At 45.5% G+C, this 4,699-nt stretch overlaps 1 protein-coding gene across 1 annotated transcript in view; it reads right to left on the reverse strand.

The window, feature by feature from the left end:
- Window positions 1-3,536: 3,536 nt before the first annotated feature.
- The window catches only part of ankrd44 (ankyrin repeat domain 44), a 49,139-nt gene continuing 47,976 nt past the window's right edge, over window positions 3,537-4,699 (reverse strand). Inside the window, exon 28 of the mRNA XM_061691196.1 lies at window positions 3,537-4,699. This exon is cut by the window's right edge and continues 788 nt beyond it. The gene's annotated coding sequence lies outside the window, so the exon portion shown is untranslated.

Consider the following 4,699-nt stretch of genomic DNA (forward strand, 5'->3'; position numbering starts at 1 on the left):
CGCTTATCCGAGGTCAGGTCGCAGGGGCAGTAGCTTTAGCTACACAGCCACTTTATCCAGCTCTTCTGGGGAGACCCCGAGGTGTTGCCAGGCCAGCCGGGAGACATACAGTGGTCTCCTCCAGGTGGGACATGCCCGGAACACCTCATCTGGCTCCTCTCAATGTGAAGGTGCAGTGGCTCTAGTCTGAGCCCCTCCCGGATGACCAAACCTCTCACCCTCTCTCTAAGGGAGAGCCTGGACACCCTGCGGAGGAAACTCACTTCGGCGGATTGTATCCGGGATCTTGTTCTTTCGTTCACAACCCACAGATCATGACCAGAGGTGAGGGTAGGAACGTAGCTCGACCGGTAAATTGAGAGCTTCACCTTTCGGCTTAGTCTGCAAAGTCTGCACCTGTCCACTCTGCTGCGAACGTCTCCAGTGAGAGTTGGAGATTACGGCTTGATGAAGCCAACAGAACCACATAATTTGCAAAAAGCGGAGCTGCAATACTGAGGCCACCTAACCGGACCCCCTCTACGCCTAGAAATTCTGTCCCAAAAGTTATGAACAGAATCAGTGATAAAGGGCAGCCTTGGCGGAGTCCAACCCTCACCGGAAACGAGTCCGACTTACTGCCGGCAATGCAGCCCAAACTCTGACACTGGTCGTACAGGGACCGAACAGCCTGTATCAGGGGTTCGGAACCCCATACTCCTGAAGCACCCACCACAGAACTCCCCGAGGGAGACGGTCAAACGCCTTCTCCAAGTCCACAAAACACATGGAGACTGGTTGGGTGAACTCCCATGCACCCTCGAGGACCCTGCCGAGGGTGTAGAGTTGGTCCACTGTTCCACGGTCAGGACGAAAACCACACTGCTCCTCCTGAATCTGAGGTTTGACTTCCCGACGGACCCTCCTCTCCAGCACCCCTTAATAGACTTTACCAGGGAGGCTGAGGAGTGTGATCCCTCTGTAGTTGGAACACACCCTCCGGTCCCCTTTCTTAAAAAGGGGGACCACCACCCCAGTCTGCCAATCCAGAGGCACTGTCCCCGATGTCCACGCAATGTTGCAGAGGCGTGTCAACCAGGACAGCCCCACACCCGGGGACTTGCCACCAAGGAGCTTTTTAACCAACTCGGTGACCTCAACCCCAGAGATAGGAGAGCCCGCCTCAGAGACCCAACTCTGCTTCCTCGTGGGAAGGCGTGTCTGTGGACTTGAGGAGGTCTTCGAAGTATTCTCCCCACCGACTCACAACGTCCTGAGTCGAGGTCAGCAGTGCCCCAACCCCTCTATACACAATGTTGATGGTGCACTGCTTCCCCCTCCTGAGACGCCGGATGGTGGCCAGAATTTCCTCGAAGCCATTCGGAAATCATTCTCCACGGCCTCACCGAACTCCTCCCACGTCTGTGTTTTTGCCTCAGCAACCACCAAAGCTGCGTTCCGCTTGGCCAGCCAGTACCCATCAGCTGCCTCAGGATTTCTACAGGCCAAAAAGGCCCAACAGGACTCTTTCTTCAGCTTGGCAGCATCCCTCACCACTGGTGTCCACCAATGGGTTCGGGGATTTCCGCCATGACAGACACGACTACCTTACGGCCAAAGCTCCAGTCGGCCACCTCAGCAATGGAGGCGCGGAACATGGTCTTCTCGGCCTCAATGTCCCCCACCTCCCCCGAGACGTGGGTGAAGTTCTGCCGGAGGTGGGAGTTGAAACTCCTTCTGACAGGGGATTCTGCCAGACGTTCCCAGGAGACCCTTTCAATACGTTTTGGCCTGCCAGGTCGGACCGGCATCTTCCCCCACCATCGGAGCCAACTCGCCACCGGGTGGTGATCAGTTGACTGCTCCACCCTCTCTTCATCTGAGTGGCCAAGACATGCCGCCGCAAGTCCGATGACACAACCACGAAGTCGATCATCGAACTGCGACCTCGGGTGTCCTGGTGCCAGGTGCACGTGTGGACGGACACCCTGATGCTTGAACATGGTGTTCATTATGGACAATCTGTGATGAGCACATAAGTCCAATAACAGGACACCACTCTGGTTCTTATCAGTGGGGCCGTTCCTCCCAATCACGCCCTTCCTCACACTGCACCAGACCCCTATGGCCCCTCCCACAGTTCGTGAACCCATGGGAAGGGGGACCCAAGTTACCCTTTAGGGGTGTGCCCAGCCACCAGGCGCTCTCCTTCGAGCCCCACCTCCAGGCCTGTCTCCAGAGGGGGGCCCCGGTGACCCGCATCCAGGCAAGCAAAACCTCAATCCATTAACATCTTTCAGCATTGGGGTCTTTTAGCCATGCTTTGTCTGATCCCTCACCTCGGACCTGTTCGCCATGGGTGACCCTACCAGGAGCGTGAAGCTCCAGACAACTTAGCTCCTAGGATCATTAGGACAGCTCAAGGAGTGAAGACCCCCAGCGGAACGACTTTAAAAATCTATATTTTATATATATATTTTTTTTTTTTAAATCCTACACTTCAAGCTAAAACTACATACAAATAGGTGGAACTACTTTTTTTTTTAAATAAACAGAAAAATATAACATTGTGGACAAAAAATATTTGTAAAATGTATGATCAATTAGAAAGAGGTTAGCATTTGAAGAGATATTTAAAAGACAAAACTGCAACACATTTATTTTTTGAAAGTGTACAATTGATATAAAAACACTGACGTGTGGTTGTACTGCATTTGGAACTGCTGTGAGAATCGCCTAGAGTGACAATTTTTGTGACTCAATGAAGCCCGTCTTGGTATTAAATACACTTGGGCTTGTCTTTTGCATTCAATTAAGTTCGAACAGGATGTGTAGGGATGGCTAAGAGTCATACAAAGCTTCATACATCAACATTATATAAAAGAGCAGTACCAAAGATGGCAGTTAAATTTGCCACAATCTTTACTAACAAATACTTGCCAAAAGATCAAAATTAGATCTTGGTCCAGAAAAAAAAGTCTAAATTAAAATCTCAAAACTTAAATATTGTCATGGTTAAATGAAAGTCGAGTATCGGCAAATTTTTTTTTTTTTTAAAAAGCACGTAAAAATGACTTACAAAGGACAAGATTTGGAGCTACTAATACAGTCATGACAATACTAATCATCATGTTGCGTCATCCAAACCGCAGAGGAAGGACCATTTGGCTTATTCTAGTAGTTTGGTTTTCAGAAATCGGATTGGAAAAGCTTACCTTCAAAACCCTGGTAGAGAGGAAACAAGACCAATTCTGTTTGTAGTCTTTGTGAAAACACACACAATGATCGTAATCAGACTTTCCAAGAGGGACATACAAGTGCCAACAAGAAAGTCTACAAAGGAGTATTAGAGCCACACTGAAAAGGAGGGGCAACAAAATAAAATTGTAATTTACGAGAAAACCGGTCCAATAATAAACTGTTATGGAGATGTGCAAAACCAATAAGTTTAGGATGTTTCGATAATTAAAAAAAATAAATCTATTTTCGTATTACTTTTTTCTTTTAAATTGCCGTTTTACATGTAATTTTACAATTTTATTGTTGTTAAATTCAGATTTTTGTCTTGTATTTAGGGATGTTCAATCCCACTTTTTTTTTTTCCAGATCAATCACAGGACACGTATCAACTCTGAGGTACTCACTGATCCCATGAGTACTTCGGATGCATAAAGTTTCAATTAACACAGTCCTTTCTTTCCGTGTGACGCACATGATGATTTGCCACAGTGTAGCGCCATCTACTGGCAAGGAGGACTTGTCAGTGATGTCAGATTATTTTGCCTTCGGTGCTGGTGGCTGGTATCGGCCGGCTTCACGAGTACATGATACCCTGAAATAAGGCCGCTATTGGCCCCGATACCACTTGCCGTTCTCTACTACTATGATTACTTTTTTTTTAAGCTGTTCTGAATTTTGTCATGTTATTACAATATTATTCTCACATTTTATTTTCAGTGGGTCCTTTAAACTTTTTAGTAAGAGTCCCATTACCACGTCTTGACAATTCGTACAATAATGACAAATTTCCTGTGACCTGAGAACTTTTATATACTGTATGTGATTGTTCTCTTAAAAAAAAACGTCAAGGCACTGCACACAATTGATGGCACGTTGCTGGTAGCTAGTCATGCGGAGGCCTAAGTTTTACATTGAAGTGCTGGCAGTTTCTGTACCATCATGTCAATAAAAATAGATTTATAAATAATGAATAGAGGAAGACACCTGTCAGGAGAACTTGCATGATTAACAGGAATGTTATTAGGCAAAATCTCTTATTTAATTTTTTGTATTAAGAGGCTAACGTTGGCTACCCTGACTCACAAATGTCGGCATGCAAGGAGTGCACGAAAGGGGCGAGAAAGTGTGCACACATTTTGGGAATCTTTCCTACACAACAAGTCACAGTTTGTGCTTCAAGTAACAAAGAATAAATAAAACGACTCTCATACAGTATAACAATACTCATAAAAAGGTTTTCATTGTAATATTGTGACTATTCTTTTCATATTACAAGTCTGCTCCAAAAAATTGCTTGTAATATAACAACTTCATTCCTGTAAAATTACAACTTCCTTATTCAGACTATTCAGTTTTTCTCACAATTATATGCCCTTATTGTAAAATTATGGACTTCTTTATTTTTTGCTTTTTTTTCAATTTCCAACTTTGTCATGAAATTGACTTATGTTGTAACTTCTTTCTCATGAAATTACAATTT

The sequence above is a fragment of the Phycodurus eques genome, chromosome 12 (assembly GCF_024500275.1).
Source record: "Phycodurus eques isolate BA_2022a chromosome 12, UOR_Pequ_1.1, whole genome shotgun sequence".
NCBI classification, from domain to species: domain Eukaryota; kingdom Metazoa; phylum Chordata; class Actinopteri; order Syngnathiformes; family Syngnathidae; genus Phycodurus; species Phycodurus eques.